The sequence below is a fragment of the Bubalus kerabau genome, chromosome 21 (genome assembly GCF_029407905.1).
Source record: "Bubalus kerabau isolate K-KA32 ecotype Philippines breed swamp buffalo chromosome 21, PCC_UOA_SB_1v2, whole genome shotgun sequence".
Taxonomy (NCBI): domain Eukaryota; kingdom Metazoa; phylum Chordata; class Mammalia; order Artiodactyla; family Bovidae; genus Bubalus; species Bubalus kerabau.
The window spans coordinates 46,763,331-46,781,795 of record NC_073644.1 but is presented as its reverse complement, the minus strand read 5'-3'; the positions used below and the strand labels follow the sequence as shown (position 1 = coordinate 46,781,795).

General features: G+C 41.3%; 1 long non-coding RNA gene across 2 annotated transcripts in view; it reads right to left on the bottom strand.

The window, feature by feature from the left end:
- Nucleotides 1-18,465, bottom strand: part of LOC129635924 (uncharacterized) — an 82,014-nt gene that overhangs the window by 10,885 nt on the left and 52,664 nt on the right. The gene's annotated exons all lie outside the window — the stretch shown is intronic.

Sequence of the window (18,465 nt, the reverse complement as noted above, 5' to 3'; positions counted from 1 at the left end):
GACAGCCCGCTTCAGGTGGCAATCACTGTGAGGTCCCCAGGTGACCCACCACTCTGCCCCACTTGACTGCAGACCAGAAGTTCCCATGCCCTCCTGCCCCTTGGACTCAGTTATTTGCTAGAACAGCTCACAGAATTCAGAGAAATGCCAACTTAATGTTTACTGGTCTGTTACAGGATGTGATAAAGGACGCATATGAGTGTCCAGGTGAAGCAGTGTCCCCAGGGCGAGGTCTGGGAGGGTCCTAAGACAGCAGCTCTGTCCCCATGAAGCTGGTGTCCCCCTCCTAGCATGTGGAAGTGTCCACAGCAAGGAAGCTCTCCCATCCCCTGCTGTTGGGACTGTTGGGGAGGCTTCCTCAGGTGGGCATGACATTCACCCAGCCTCCAGCCCCTCCCACTTCCTGGAGGGTGGAGGTGGGGCTGAAAACCCCAAGCTTCTAATCCCAGGTCAGGCTTTCTGGTGAGCAGCCCTCACCCTGGAGTTATCCAGGAGCCTACCCAGAGTCATCTCATTAGGACAAAAGAAGCTCCTCTCAGGAAATTAAAAGGATTTCAGGAGCCCTGCATCAGGAGGTGGAGAAAGACCAATATACATTTATTACTATAAAATCACAATATCATAATCCTACAGTTACTTATGAACTTCCCTGGTGGCTCAGATGGTAAAGCGTCTGCCTACAATGCGGGAGACCACAGTTACTTATAAACACGTGTGTCCATAGGCCACTTTATCCCCAGCAATGAGCAGGTTCTGGGCATCTAGAAAGAATTCGTGTTTGAGGAAGGCAGAAGGGGCAAAGATAGCTCTTACAAGTTTAGGAAATCTGGACTAAGCAGGAAACAGGGGTTCATACCACCCCTCAAATCCACTATAAGGTTACTTAGACAATTCATAGGAGGAGCTAGAGAGCTGGGTTACTCAGAGAAGAGTAACAGAGAAGAAAGGTTTGCTGCTTGTGTTAGGTCCTTTATAAAAGCAAAATAAATGGAAAAACATCTCCAACATTAGATGAATCAGTAAGAAAGCAAGATAAAGCCACAAGGGAATGATCCACCTCTTTATTAGACTGTATCATTTTTAAAAGTCTAGTCTTGAATTTTGAGCATTATCTTGCTAGCATGTGAAATGAGTGCAATTGTGCGGTAGTTAAAGCATTCTTTGGCATTGCCATTCTTGGGACTGGAATGAAAACTGACCTTTTCCAGTCCTGTGGCCACTGCTGAGTTTTCCAAATTTGCTGGCATACTGAATGCACCATTTTAATAGCACCATCTTTTAGGATTTTAAATATCTCAAAATCCTTCAAGCTAGGCTTCAACAGTACATGAACTGAGAACTTCCAGATGTACAAGCTGGATTTCAAAAAGGCAGAGGAACCAGAGATCAAATTGCCAGTATCTGTTGGATCATAGAAAAAGCAAGATTTCAGAAAAACATCTACTTCTGCTTCACTGACTATGCTAAAGCCTTTGACTGTGTGGATCACAATAAACTGTGGAAAATTCTGAAAGAGATGGGGATACCAGACCACCTTACATGTCTCCTGAAACACCAGTATGCAGGTCAAGAAGCAACAGTTAGAACGAGACATGGAACATCAGACTGGTTCAAAATTGGGAAAAGAGTACATCAAGGCTATATATTGTCACCCTGCTTATTTAACTTCTATGCAGAGTACATCATGCAAAATGCCATGCTGGATGAATCATAAGCTGGAACCAAGATTGCTGGGAGAAAAAAAAAAAAAGATTGCTGGGAGAAATATCAATAACCTCAGATATGCAGATGATACCACCCTAATGGCAGAAAGTGAAGAGAAACTAAACAGCCTCTTGATGAAGGTGAAACAGGAGAATGGAAAAGCTGACTTAAAACTCAGCATTCAAAAAACTAAGATCATGACATCCGGTCCCATCACTTCATGGCAAAAAAATGGGGAAACAATGAAAACAGTGAGAGACTTTATTTTTCTGGGCTCCAAAATCACTGCAGATGGTGACTGAAGCCATGAATTAAAAGACACTTGCTCCTTGGAAGAAAAGCTATGACAAACAGACAGTGTTTTTAAAAGTAGAGACATCACTTTGCTGACAAAGGTCCATATAGTCAAAGCTTATTTTTCCAGTAGTCATGTATAGATGTGAAAGTTGGACCATAAAGAAGGCTGAGCACCAAAAATTTAATGCTTTTGAACTATTAGTGCTTTTGAACTATGTTGAGAATAATTCAGGAATGAGCAATGAATAAATTTTGCTCACTTCTGTCAGCTAGGAGCACTTTTTAGCTCACATGATGCTTGACCCAATTTCTATGCTCTAAGTGTTATGGAGCTAACCACAATCAACCTTCCAATTATCACAATGTCTGAGGGTGTTCTGAAATTTTCTCCAGTTACAGTGTTGCTTTCTAAAGACCACCATTCCAATTGTATGTTATTTTCCATGTTACAGAAGAATACTCTCAACCAACAAGTAACTTACAGCATGGCATCCATTTCCTTTGGGAATTGGTCATGGGGTTGACTGGTCCTCCACACTTAAAACAACCTAATTTGACAGCCCACAAATGAAAAAGGATCTTTTATTGGTAGAAGGCTGACATTAATAAATCCATACAACTGATACATAAAAGCAGTCACCAAGGGAGATTAGACATTTCCAGGATCAGATGGAAAATACTTGGAGATTTCTCCCTGTGTTTAAGAAAACCATCCACCAATTGTGCCCCTTATCATATAAACGTCACAACAGCCCATTACCATGGCAACACATATACAGATAGATGATGGTGTGTGCTGCGAAAGGAGCTCTAGTCACAAGACTTTTTTTTAAGTATAGATATAAACAGAGTAGTGATGCCAGAGCTATGGTTTTATTTTGCATTTTGTTTGATTGGTTATGTGGCTTTAATTTTGTGATAAATCTTCAACAGAATTAATCTTTAATAAACTAGGCAGATTTGTTCAATCTTCTCATGACTTGATCACTATGACAAGACCAAAGTGGAAATCTAGCAATCAAACCACATCCCACTCTATTGAAAGAAAGAAAGAAAGAAGGAACCAAGAGAGGAAGATGAGAGAGAGGGGTGATGACAGAGAGGAAAGAGGTGATTTCTGATAGCAAATCTCACTGATGCCCACATTCCTGCAGCTTTACCATAAATAATATGAAACTATTTTCTCTAACTGTGACCAAGCTTTGTTTCTATGACAAGAATATTAAAATATGAACTTTTAGCTCAACTGTGACTTCTTCCATTATGAGTATACTTATCTTTATCTGCATTTCAATTCCAGGAATAATACACCAGCTTTAGAGGGGAGTCAAAATACACAAAGTAGACAAAACAAACAAAACTGAAAGAAAAAAAAAAGGCAGAAATTAGAACAGGTAGAAAAGCTCATTAGGCAGAAATAAGGATGGAGGCTCAGTAAATGAGTGATTATACTACTAATGAGACCTAGTAAAAAGTAGAAGATAAATTTGCTGGAAACCAAGAATGAAATTCGGAACCATGCCGACAACCCAGTGCTGGAAAAGAACAGCACCTGCCCTTCAGTGTTCCCCACGCATCGAGGAGGAGGGACACCCTCCCTGGTGGGACACTTCTTCACAATACCTGCTCAAAAATGAAACAAAGAACACCATCTGATTCAAGTGCTGGCTCACTGGGTTTTGCAAAGCTATTCATCCTACCTTGTGATGAGTGGTATCTTCTTAAGATCTGCCAAACTCAGCAGTTGGGCTGTAACTGTTTTAGCAGAACAGCCAGACCTGCCGCAGCTGGAAGCAGGGTCAGTGTGGCATTTCCTGCTGCTGTCTCATTTAAACCTTTTCCACTGTAGGGCATATCTATAATTTGTTCTTTTAAAAACTTGTGAAGAGGTTCTGTGTGGTGATGTTGTTGTCAAATAGGGAAAGTATCTAGTCATTTGGTAAGAAAATTGGTTGCTTTCTTTGCCTGGGACGTTACCCAGGGGAAACGGTGGGCACGCTGTGTTCTTGCCTGCAGCACAGTCCCTGTCTCTGTGGGTTTTATATGGACACTTTCCTTCCCAACTTGGATTCCATTCATCCTAGGCTCCCACCCTTATCATGTCACATGACCCGGCCTCCATGGTCTGCATCCTCTTGCAACTAAGCACCTTTGCTACACATCTCTGTGGATGTTTTTTTCTCTCCCTCATCAGGTTATATACATACTGAGAAATATCACTTAGAAACCTCAAAATATTTTCTAACCAACTTGACTTCCTAATTTTCTCCTTGTTCTTTATTTTTTAAAATCAAATCCAAAGGTGATTTTGTAATAAAATGTTTCACAATAAATTAAAATAAGAACAAAGGATATTTATCTTTTTTAAGCACACTAATTGGCAGTAGCTTTAGATTTAATGAAAAACATCTGGAAATTTTTATTTTCCAAGTGCAAAATATCTGAGATTAAACATCATTACACAGGCTCTCTTTCTGGAAAGTCTGATGATAACCCATGAAACAGCAATGGGAGAAAAACATGAAAGGTCTCCCACATTTTTTGTGAGGTCTAATACATACAGCTTGTGCACATCATCTCGGGGGGCCGGGTCACAGCCTCGCCCCTCAGAGGAGCACCTAGGAGAGCCCTGGACAGGTCCACACTGACCCGGGCCAAGTGTGCACGCTGAGGATCAGAGTGAAACAACTCAGTCATAGAGATGGAGAGCCTGCCCAAAGCTTACAGAAGTGAAGTGAAGTGAAAGTCGCTCAGTCGTATCTGACTTTGCGGCCCCATGGACTGTAGCCCGCCAGGCTCCTCTGTCTGTGGAACTCTCCAGGCAAGAACACTGGGGTGGGTCGCCACTTCCTTCTCCAGGGGATCTTCCCAACCCAGGGATCGAACATGGGATTTCCCAGGCAAGGATACTGGAGTGGGCTGCCATTTCCTTCTCCAAGCTTATAGAACACAGGGATTATCTCAGCAAGAGAAGGCACCCATCCTGCCCCTTGTCTCTGCAACTTATCTCTGACATATTCCTACTTCCAAGGGGCTAGAAAATGCATCCTCAAGCAGACATTTAAAAATACTGCCCCCCTGAAACTTCTGTCCACCCCTTCATATGCTGTCTTACATCTGAGGATATGGAAATCTAAAACTTTACATACTGCTTTAGGGGTAAATTCCAGCAGAGACTCCCTAACTTATACCATGAGGCTCACGCCACAAAAAAATAGAAAATTAGAGACTTTCTTTCAATGATTAAAAAAGAAGAAAAAAAGATAAAGAAAGTTTATTCCCAAGCTATAATGTTAAGGCTGATGTGGGACTGTACAGGGAACAAGAAGTAGAGACCATGGAGCAGAACAAAGAGGCCAGGACAGACCCACTTCACAAGAAACATGCCATGTCTCAGGGAAAGATTCATCGGGAGGGGGCTGACTTTTTGAAAAAATGGTTATTTTTTAAACAATTTGCGTTCCATCCATTTTCATAATAGCAAAGCTGGAAACAGCTCAAATATCCCTTAATATTCAACTGGATAGATTTGGGTATGTTTAAAGTTGTTATGGGCCTCCCTGGTAGCTCAGATGGTAAAGAATCTGCCTGCAATGTGGGAAATCCGAGGTCAATCCCTGGGTTGGGAAGACCTCCTGGAGAAGGGAATGGCAACCCACTCCAGTATTCTTGCCTGGAGAAGTCCATGGACAGAGGAGCCTGACAGGCTACAGTCCATGGGGTCCCAAAAAGTTGGACACGACTGAGCAACTAATACACACACGCAAAGTTGTTATCGTTCAGTCACTAAGTTGTGTCCAAGTCTTTGCGACCCCATGGACTCCTCTTCCTCCATTATCTCCCAGAGCTTGCTCAAATTCATGTCCATTGAATTAGTGATGCTATCTAACCATCTCATCCTCTTTCATCCTCTTCTCCTCCTGCCCTCAATCTTTCCCATCATTAGGGTCTTTTCCAATTACTTGGCTCTTTGCATCAGGTGGCCAAAATATTGGAGCTTCAGCTTCAGCATCAGTCCTTCCAATGAATATTCAGGGTTGATTTCCTTTAGGATTGACTGGTTGGATCTCCTTGCAGTCCAAGGGACTCTCTAGAGTCTTTTCCAGCACCACAATTCAAAAGCGTCAATTCTTCCGCACTCAACCTTTTTATGGTCCAGCTCTTATGTACATTATGTACATTCGTAGTACATAACTACTGGAAAAACCATAACTTTGACTATGTGGTCTTCTGTCAGCAAAGTGATGTCTCTGCTTTTTAATATGCTGTCACGTTTGTCATAGCTTTCTTTCCAAGGAGCAAGTGTCTTCTAATTTCATGACTGCAATCACCATCTGCAGTGATTTGGGAGCCCAAGAAAATAAAATCTGTCACTGCTTCCACTTTTCCCCATCTATTTGCCATGAAGTGATGGGACCAGATGCCATGATCTTAGTTTTCTGAATGTTGAGTTTCAAGCCAGCTTTTTCACTCTCTTGTTTCACCTTCATCAAGAGGCTCTTTTAGTTCCTCTTCACTTTCTGCCATTAGAGTGGTATCATCTGCATATCTGAGGTTGTTGAAATATTTGGGGTCTAAAAATGTGGATCCATCCTGTAGTTAATGTCATCAATGCATGCTGTTCTTTTCTAGAGACTTCCTTTCCATATGTCAGGCCAGTTTTCTAGATTGCATCTAGAGAGAGATTGCATCACTGTAATATTTTTCCTTGAACACCCTTAGGGTTTCTTCTCAGAAATATGGCTGTCAGCTTTTTCAACTGAACTTTACTCTTCTTTTCAAAAGAAACTCAACATTTCAAACATTTCTGTCCCCAAGAAAACAACACATTACTTTTCATGCCAGGCTGCTGCTGCTGCTAAGTCACTTCAGCCGTGTCCGACTCTGTGAGACCCCATAGACAGCAGCCCACCAGGCTCCCCCGTCCCTGGGATTCTCCAGGCAAGAACACTGGAGTGGGTTGCCGTTTCCTTCTCCAATGCAGGAAAGTGAAAAGTCAAAGTGAAGTCGCTCAGTCGTGTCCAACTCTTCGCGACCCCATAGACTGCAGCCTACCAGGCTCCTCCGTCCATGGGATTTTCCAGGCAAGAGTACTGGAGTGGGGTGCCATTGCCTTCTCCTATGATGCTATAATTCAGCAGGGGGATCTTTTCTCTAATGGCAACCCTTAGTTGGTCATTCCAGCTTAATAACCAATCAAAGCTGCCCTTTGCTACAAAGAAAAGAGGCAAAGTTCCTCCTTGGCTCCTGATCGTGTATACCAACAGACACAAAATTTCAGAAAACCATTGATCCACCCTAGAAGATTTTGCCACTCTGTCTTGACAGCCATGTGACATTCTATGAGGAAATTGCCTTGTTGTACAGGACTGGGAATTCCACTGGTTCCGTTACACATGCAGTGCTGGATTCCAAAGACAGCAGGAAAATCTGCTCTTAAGGAATCTTCACTGATTGCCTCATTGATGATTCTGCTGTGGAACACTGGATCAGTAAATTGAGTCACAGAAAATTCCACAATACTTGAAATTTCCCTTTAAAATATAAATAAGGAATTGTCCAAATGCCTCATGGAAGTTAATAAGAAATGACTTTTTTTTTAAGTTATAGTAATAATCATTTCAACTTTTGCAATTAAAAAATCACTTAAAAATCATTACTTACTTATTTACAGCTGTGCTGGGTCTTTAGTGCTGCACAAGGGCTTTCTCTAGTTGCAACAAGCAGGGGCAACTCTCTAGTTGTAGGGCACAGACGCCAGGGTATGTGAACTTCAACAGTTGTGGCCTGTGGGTTCAGTGGCCGCAGCACACGGGCTCTGCAGGCTCAGTAGTTGTGTCACAAGGGCTTAGTTGCCCCTCAGCATGTGGGATCTTCCCCACCCAACCAGGGATCAAACCTGGATCCCCTGCATTGGCAGGCAGAATCCTAACCACTGAACCACCAGGGAAGCCTCATAATATTTTATATAATAAACATTATACTTCTCTCTTTTCTCTTGAAAATATTCTTATGTTTCACTGAATAAATAATTACATAAGTTATTTAATAAATAAATAATCGGGGGATTCATCCTAAAAAGGACATGAGTTTGAGCAAACTCCAGGAGATAGTGAAGGACAGGGAAGCCTGGAGTACTGCAGTCCATGGGGTCGCAAAGAGTCAGACATGACTTAAGGGGCATGACAAAGAGTCGGACAGCGACGCGTGTCATCCTTGAAATAACCACCAGGAGGAGCCATAGCCCTTTGGTATTACTATTAGTGGCCAAGGACTATTTCTGGAGGTACAAGCTCCTTGCAACTCTGTCAGCACAAGCTTGTCCATCCACCTTGCATATCCCCATTATAAAACTTCTTATAGTCCGTAGAGTGGCAGAGGAAGATGGTGGAGTAGAAGGACATGCACTCATCTACTCCTGTGAGAACTCCAAAATTACAACTCTCTGCTGAACAACCATCAACAGGAAAATGTTGGATCCCACCAAAAAAAGATACCCCACGTCCAAGGGCAAAGGAAACAAACACCCCAGCAAGATGGTAGGAGGGGTGAAATTGTGTTTAGAATCAAGCCCCATACCCGCCAGAGACACTCGGAGGGCTCAAACAAACTTTGTGCGCACCAGGACCCAGAGACCCCACAGAGACTGAGACAGAACTGTGTTTGAGTATCTCCTGTGGAGGAGCGGGTCAGCAGTGGGCTGCTGCAGGGGCAGGGGCTTTGGGTACAGCAGACCTGGATATGGCATAAGCCCTCTTGGAGGAGGTTGCCATTAATCCCACGATAGAGCCAACAGAACTTACACAGGACTGAGGAAACAGACTCTTGGAGGGCACAAACAAAACCTTGTGCACACCAGAACCCAGTGACCCCAAAACAGACTGACCCAGACTTGCCAGTAAGTGTCCAGGAGTCTCTGGCAGAGGCGTGGGTCAGCAGCAGGCATGCAGAGGCCTGCTACAGGGTGGGGGGCACTCAGTGCAGCAGTGTATGCATGGGACCTTTTGAAGGAGGTCACCATTATCTCCATTATCTTCATTACCTCCACCATAGTTTGGCCTGAGGTCAAACAAAAGGGAGGGAACACAGCTCCGCCCATCAACAGAAAATTGGACTAAAGATTTACTGAGCATGGCCCCACCCATAAGAACAAGACTCAGTTTCCCCCTCAGTCAGTGTCTCCCATCAGGAAGATTCGATAAGCTTCTTATCCTTATTCATCAGAGGGCCAACAGAATCACAGAAAACTAATCAAACTGATCACATGGACCACAGCCTTGTCTAATTCAATGAAACTATGAGCCATGCTATGTAGGGCCACCCAAGACACATGGGTCATGGTAGAGAGGTCTGACCGAATGTGGCCCACTGGAGAAGGGAAAGGCAAACCACTTCAGTATTCTTGCCTTGAGAACCCCACAAACAGTATGAAAAGGCAAAATGAATGATGTGAATGAACACTGAATGAACAGCAAAATGAACAGTGAATAATGATGAACTCCCCAGGTCAGTATGAAGTCCCCAGCCCAATATGCTACTGGAGATCAGGGGAGAAATAACTCCAGAAAGAATGAAGAGACAGAGCCAAAGCAAAAAACAAACAAACAAACAAACACCCAGTTGTGGATGTGACTAGTGATGGAAGTAAAGTCCAATGCTGTAAAGAACAATACTGCATAGGAACCTAGAATGTTAGGTCCATGAATCAAGGCAAATTGGAAGTGGTCAAACAAGCGATGGAAAGAGTGAACATCAACATTTTAGGAATCAGTGAACTAAAATGGACTGGAATGGATGAATTTAACTCAGATGACCATTATATCTACTACTGTGGGCAAAAATCCCTTAGAAGAAATGGAGTAGCCCTCATGGTCAACAAAAGAGTTCAAAATGCAGTACTGGAATGCAATCTCAAAAATGACAGAATAATATCTGTTTGTTTCCAAGGCAAACCATTCAATATGACAGTAATCCAAGTCTATGCCCTGACCAGTAATGCTAAAGAATCTGAAGTTAAACAGTTCTATGAAGACCTACAAGACCTTCTAGAACTAACACCCCAAAAAGATATCCTTTTCATTAAAGGGGATTGAAATGCTAAAGTAACAAGTTAAGAGATTCCTGGAATAACAGGCAAATTTGGCCTTGGAGTAAAGAATGAAGTAGGTCAAAGGCTAACAGAGCTTTGACAAGAGAACATACTGGTCATAGCAAACACCCTCTTCCAACACACAAGAGAACACTCTATACATGGCCATCACCAGATGGTCAATACCGAAATCAGATTGATTATATTCTTTGCATCCAGAGATGCAGCAGCTGTATACAGTCACCAAAAAATACAGGGAGCTGACTGTGGCTCAGATCATGAACTCCTTATTGCCAAATTCAGATTGAAATTGAAGAAAGTAGGGAAAACCACTAGACCATTCATGTATGACCTAAATCAAATCTCTTACGATTATACAATGGAAGTGACAAATAGATTCAAGGGATTAGATCTGATAGACAGACTGCCTGATGAACTATGGACGGAGGTTCATGACATTGTACAGGAGGCAGTGATAAAGACCATCCCCAACAAAAAGAAATGCAAAAAGGAAAAATGGTTGTCTGAGGAGGCCTTACAGATAGCTGAGAAAAGTAGAGAAGCTAACCTAGACAGTATATTAAAAAGCAGAGACATTACTTTGCCAACAAAGGTCCGTCTCATCAAGGCTATGGTTTTTCCAGTGGTCATGTATGGATGTGAGAGTTGGACTATAAAGAAAGCCAAGCACTGAAGAATTGATGCTTTTGAACTGTGGTGTTGGAGAAGACTCTTGAGAGTTCCTTGGACACCAAGGAGATCCAACCAGTCTATGCTAAAGGAAATCAGTCCTGAGTGTTCATTGGAAGAACTGATGTTGAAGCTGAAACTCCAATACTTTGGCCACCTGATGCGAAGAGCTGACTCACTGGAAAAGACCCTGATGCTGGGAAAGATTGAAGGCAGGAGGAGAAGGGGATGACAGAGGATAAGATGGTTGGATGGCATCACTGACTCAATGGGGATGAGTTTGAGTAAACTCCGGGAGTTGGTGATGGACAGGGAGGCCTAGCATGCTGTGGTCCATGGGGTCACAAAGAGTTGGACATGACTGAGTGAACTGAACTGAAAGGCAAAGGAGAAAAGGAAATATATACCCATTTGAAATCAGAGTTCCAAAGAATAGCAAGGAGAGATAAGAAAGCCTTCCTCAGCGATCAATGCAAAGAAATAGAGGAAAACAATAGGATGGGAAAGACTAGAGATCTCTTCAACAAAATTAGAGATACCATGGGAACATTTCATGCATAGATGGGCACAATAAAGGACAGAAATGGTATGGACCTAACAGAAGCAGAAGATATTAAGAAGAGCTGGCAAGAATACACAGAAGAATTATACAAAAAAGATCTTCAAGATCAAGATAATCATGATGGTGTGATCACTCACCTAGAGCCAGACATCCTGGAATGTGAAGTCAACTGGGCCTTAGGAAGCATCACTATGAACAAAACTAGTGGAGGTGATGGAATTCCAGTTGAGCTATTTCAAACCCTAAAAGATGATGCTGTGAACGTGCTGCACTCAATATGTCAACAAATTTGGAAAACTCATCAGTGACCACAGGACTGGAAAAGGTCAGTTTTCATTCCAATCCCAAAGAAAGGCAATGCCAAAGAAGGTTCAAACTACTGCACAATTGCACTCATCTCACACACTAGCAAAGTAACGCTCAAAATTCTCCAAGCCAGGCTTCAACAGTACATGAAACATGAACTTCCAGATGTTCAAGTTGGATTTAGAAAAGGCAGAGAAACCAGAGATCAAATTGCCAACATCTGCTGGATCATCGGAAAAGCACAAGAATTCCAGAAAAACATCTATTTCTGCTTTATTTATTGACTAAATCAAAGTCTGACTGTGTGGATCACAGCAAACTGTGGAAAATTCTTCCAGAGATGGGTATACCAGACCACCTAACCTGCCTCCTGAGAAATCTGTATGCAGGTCAAGAAGCATTTACAGTTAGAACTGGACATGGAACAACAGACCAGCTCCAAATTGGGAAAGGAGTATGTCAAGGCTGTATATTGTCACCCTGCTTATTTAACTTATATGCAGAGTACATCATGTGAAATGATGTAGCTGGATGAAGCACAAGCTAGAATCAAGATTGCCAGGAGAAATATCAATAACCTCAAATATGCAGATAACAACACTCTTATGGCAGAAAGTTAAGAAGAACTAAAAAGTCCCTTGATGAAAGTGAAAGAGAAGAGTGACAAAGTTGGCTTAAAGCTCAACATTCATAAAACTAAGATCATGGCATCCAGTCCCACCACTTCATGGCAAATAGATGGGGAAATAATGGAAACATTGAGAGACTTTATTTTCTTGGGCTCCAAAATCACTGCAGATGGTTACTGCAGCCATGAAATTAAAAGATGCTTGCTCCTTGGAAGAAAACCTATGACCAACGTAGACAACATATTAAAAAGCAGAGACATTACTTTGCCAAGAAAAGTCCATCTAGTCAAAGCTATGGTTTTTCCAGTAGTCATGTATGGATGGGAGAGTTGGACTACAAGGAAAGCTGAGCACCAAAGAATTGATGCTTTTGAACTTTGGTGTTGGAGAAGACTCTTGAGAGTCCCTTAGACACCAAGGAGATCCAACCAGTCCATCCTAAAAGAAATCAGTCCTGAATATTCATTGGTAGGACTGATGCTGAAGCTGAAACTCCAACACTATGGCCACTTGATGCAAAGAGCTGACTCATTGGAAAAGACCCTGATGCTGGGAAAGATTGAGGGCAGGAGAAGGGGACAACAGAGGATGAGATGGTTGGATGGCATCACCGACTTGATGGACCTGAGTTTGAGTAAGCTCGAGGAGTTGGTGATGGACAGGGAAGCCTGGTGTGCTGCAGTTCATGGGGTCACAAAGAGTTGGACATGACTGAGCATCTGAACTGAACTGATAGTCCATTTGACCAATGGTCATATCATTTTTCTCTCATCCTACAACAAATAGTTGTTCACTGTTCTTTTATCCATGACTTAAATATAATGACAGTAAGATAATGATTATAAAAGCTTATAGTTACTAAGTATTAACTATCTTCCAAAAATTGTACTTACATGGATTATATTCAATCCATGTCACAAGGCTAAAAGTTGAGTATATGGACTCTCCACATTCTCTGGATGAGGGCGCTAAGGCTCAGAGGCAAGGACTCCAGGACCAGGACTCAAGCACACACTCCCTCCCCAACCCTGCACACCCTCCCCCCCAGGATTGGTCAAGCACAGAAAACAAATAACTGAGTAAGGTTTCTATTTCAAGTCTCCGAAGGAAAAAATTTTGTACATTTTAGCATTCTCGCCAGAAAAGAAAGAAGGAATACTAAGAAAGCAAGTCATTGAAAGGCCAAGAGATAGTATTATAGACAGACAGATGATCAATAGACAAACATAATGGATGATAGACCGAGATAGAGATATTCACCGATAATAAATGCAATACAGAGATAAATTTGCCAGCAAATCCCACCACAATTACCTCAATGCCAGTAATTTTTTACAGCTCCCTGGAGAGAATATTAATTCTGAATAACCAGCAAATATTTAAACCAACAGACATGAGAGAATATAACTTGTATTCAATTAGTGCCAAAGAAGTGTAAAAAAAAGAAAGAAAGAAAGAAAAACACACTGTATGTTTTAATGCCCTTACATTTTTCAAAAAATGCCAACTCTAGACTTCAACCTGGGCTTCCCAGGTGGCACGGTGGTAAAGAATCTGCCTGCCAATGAGATGCAAGAGACACAGGTTTGATTCTTGGGTCAGGAAGATCCTCTACATAAGGAAATGGCAACCCACTCCAATATTCCTGCCTGGAAAATTCCATAGACAGGGGAGCCTGGCGGGCTACAGTCTATGGGGTCGCAAGGAGTTAGAAAGACTGAACACACACGCACCTACAGACTCACCCTAAAGTTTGCAGCATGCTTACAAGCACACTAAACTGGGAGCTCTAGGACTTCACAGAGAATTTTTTATTTTCCTAAGGAATGTTGCTTCAGAAGCCTCTAAGAGGCAAGGAGAAGGCAGTATTGCATCTGCTATCAGTGGCAGCTTTCAAATGAAGATCCCTCTCATATATGTACAAATATATGGAACAGCCTAACCTTGTTTCAACATGACTGATACAAGTTCATATGTTTATCCTAATTCTCAAGTGGCCTTAGAGTTGTGTCAGGTGCAATGGTCAAAGCTGCACTGCCCATGTGATTTAACCAAATCAGTGTCATGATTATCCAAATCAAATTTAACAATCAATTCTGATGCCAGAAGCCAAGGTGCTGTAGGATCAAAGGGAGGATGACAGGCAGCCCCAGTCTTCTGTCGGTCTCTTGTGCTTTTACCTGTTTTACAGTGCCAAGAACGCAAGGTCTCACTCACTCTTTACCCAGGCCATTTGTTGTGGCAGGTGGTGGTTTAGTCGCTAAGTCATATCCAACTCTTGCGACCCCAAAGACTGTAGCCTGACAGGTTCCTCTGTCCATGGGATTCTCCAGGCAAGAACACTAGAATAGGTTACCATTTCCGTCTCCAAAGACCTGGGACTATAGCCAAAAAACCTTAAGAGATAAGGTAACGTCTCCCTTTAAGACAAAGAACAATCTTGCTTACTTCTCACCACAAAGTGATTAATTCCCTAGGCTCAGGGTTCCTCAGCTGCAATGCAGTAAAACATACAAGTATGGAATCCTGACGAAGAGAAAGACAAAATGGATCAGGAAAAATACTGGAACAAATACTGGCTACAAATTTTTCAAAGTTAATAAGGGATGTCAAACCAAAGACACAAGAATCTCAGAAAATAGCTAGTGGCACAAACAGAATAATAAATCCAAGAGATAAATAGCAGGTATATTTTATTCAAATTTCTAAAAATTAAAAGACAGGAAACTTTGGAAATAAGCAAAGAGAATGACATATTACACAGAGAGGAACAAAGATAAGAATTTAAGGCTTCTTTTTAGAAACCATGCAACTTTAAAGACAATGGAATTACACCTTTTAAGTACTGAAAAGAAAAAAGCTGTTAACCCAGATTTCTATATCCTCCCCCCCAAAATAAAACTTTCAAAAATGAAAGAGAAATAGGGACCATCTCCTCAAACAAACAATAATTGTGGGAATTTATTGCCAGTTGTTCTACTTTACAGGAAATGTTAAAAGTTCTTCAGGTTGAAGACAAATTACTTCAGAGGAAAATTTAGATCTCTACAAAAGGATGAAGTGCACTAGAAATGAGATAAATAGAGGTAAAATAAAATAATTTTTATCTTATTTTTGTTTTAAAGGACAATTGTCTAAAACAAAAAATAGTAGTAATGCATTGTGTGTTTATATGATGCACAGAAGTAAAAGTTGTGACAATAATAACAAAGCTTGAGAGACAGAAAACAGAAAAGTACCCCTGTAAGATTCTTATAGTATATCAAAAATGGTATAATATTATTGGAAGGTGGGTTTACTGAATAAAATATGTATACTGTAAACTCCAGGGTTTAGCACTAAAAATGTTTAAAGAGATACAAATAATAATCCAATAATGAAAATAAAGTGGAATTTAAAAAACAACCCAAGAGAAGGTAGAAAAAGATCAGAAAGAGAAGGACATATGTAACAAAGAGAAAAGGGCTATAAGATGCTAAGTGTGGCAGATGGGATTCTGATAACCCCCTTCAAGATTGCTGTTTCCTGTAATATGTATACCTACTCCCAGTTATTCAATCAAACAGTAATCTAGGTGCTGCTTGAAGGGATTTTGTTGATGTTTCAGTATCTTTAATCAGTTATGTCCAAGTTAGGGAGCCTATCGTCCATGAGCCAGACCTAATGTGATGAACTCTCTAAAGGGATGGGGCTCTTCCTAGTTGAAGATATTTACGTGAGGGAGTCTCCACTGGCGGCTGTAATGATGAAAGGAACTTTGTCAGAAGGGACTGAGGCAGCCTCTCAATGCAGAGAGCAGCCCTCAGCCGAGAGCCAGTAAGGAGTGACTTTAGTCCCACAGTTGCAAGGAATGAAATTCTGCCAACAACCCAAACGATCTTGGAAAGAGATTCTTCACTAAAGAATTTGGGCAAGAATGTAGCCCAGTCAACACCTTGATTTCAGCCAAGACTTCTGAGCTACATAACTCTGGCTAATAAATGGGTATTATTTTAAGTTGCTAAATTTGTGGTAATTTGATATGGAGCATAGATGACATACTGCTGCTGCTAAGTCGCCTCACTCGTGTCCGACTCTGTGTGACCCCAGAGACGGCAGCCCACCAGGCTCCCCCGTCCCTGGGATTCTCCAGGCAAGAACACTGGAGTGGGTTGCCATTTCCTTCTCCAATGCATGAAAGTGAAAAGTGAAAAGTGAAAGTGAAGTCGCTCAGTTGTGTCTGACTCTTATCAACCCCATGGACTGCAGCCTACCAGGCTTCTCCATCCATGGGATTTTCCAGGCAAGAGTACTGGAGTGGGGTGCCATTGCCTTCTCTGAGATAACATACAGCAGATATTAAAACAACCATATAAATAATCACAGACATTAAAAGACAATTTGACTTAACAACAACAACAACAAAACTACTTACTTTCTACAAGAGATCCACCTTTAAAATAAGAACATTGATAAGTTAAAAGTAAAGGATGGAAAAGGTCTACTATACAAATATTAACCAGAAGTCAGTTCAAGTAGTTTTATTAATGTCAAAGTAAGTACAGAAAAAGGATTATTATGAGGGATATGGAGGGATATTACATAAAGAAATTACTTCTTCAGGAAGATATAACAATCCTAAATATTTAAATATATAAATAAATACATAACAATCCTAAATATATTAAATATAAATCCTAAATTTATAAATATATAACAATCCTATATATATTAAATATAAATCCTAAATTTATAAATATACAAACAATCCTAAATACTTGGACTTCCCTGGTGGTTCAGTGGTAAAGAATCCACCGGCCCATGCAAGAGACACCAGTTCAATCCCTGATTCGGGAAGATCCCACCTGCCAAGGGGAAACTAAGCCCATGTGCCACGACTATTGGGCCTGTGCTATACAGCCCGGGAGCCACAACAACCGGAAACACGTACCACAGCTACTGAAGCCTGTGTGCCCCAGAGCCTACGCTCCGCAACCAGAGAAGCCACCGCAGTGAGCAGCCTGCACACTGCAACTAGAGAGCAGCCCCTGCTCGCCGCAACTGGAGAAAAACCCGCACAGCAACAAAGACGCAGCACAGTCAAAAAATATATATATATACACACACGTATATATGTAAACACGCACACACCTAACAACAATTCAAAGTGCATGAAACAATCTGAAGAAGTAGAAAGGAGAAATAAACAAAATGATGATTTTAGATTTTAACACTCCTTTCTCCACAATGGAAATAACAATTAGAAGCAAGTAAGGACAAGGAACATTTATCAAAGTAGACCATATTTGAGGCTAAAATAAACATCTTAAGAAGTTTTAAAAACTAGAATTCATATAAAGTAAGTTTTCTTAGTATAATGATATTAAACTAGAAATCAGTAACAGAAAGCTGACATATTCCCCCAAATACTTGGAAATTATTTATAACATACTTGTAAATAATACATACATTGTATTATATAATTATGTAACAATAATACATTGTAGTAAATGTATTAAATACATGTATTTACTAAATACATTTAGAGTGTAGGTGGAAATTTTAACAGGAAATAGAAAATATCTTGAAGTGAAGAATGGGATGCAGTTAAAGCAGTACCTAAAGCTATTCAGATCAGGAAGCAACAGTTAGAACTGGACATGGAACAACAGACTGGTTCCAAATAGGAAAAGGAGTACATCAAGGCTGTATATTGTCACCCTGCTTATTTAATTTCTGTGCAGAGTACATCATGAGAAACTCTGGGCTGGAAGAAGCACAAGCTGAAATCAAGACTGCCAGGAGAAATATCAATAACCTCAGATATGCAGATGACACCACCCTTATGGCAGAAAGTGAAGAGGAACTCAAAATCCTCTTGATGAGAGTGAAAGAGGAGAGTGAAAAAGTTGGCTTAAAGCTCAACATTCAGGAAACAAAGACCATGGCATCTGGTCCCATCACTTCATGGGAAATAGATGGGGAAACAGTGGAAACAGTGGCAGACTTATTTTTTGGGGCTCCAAAATCACTGCAGATGGTGACTGCAGCCATGGAATTAAAAGACGCTTACTCCTTGGAAGAAAAGTTATGACCAACCTAGATAGCATATTGAAAAGCAGAGACATTACTTTGCCAACAAAGGTCCGTCTAGTTAAGGCTATGGTTTTTCCAGTGGTCATGTATGGATGCGAGAGTTGGACTGTGAA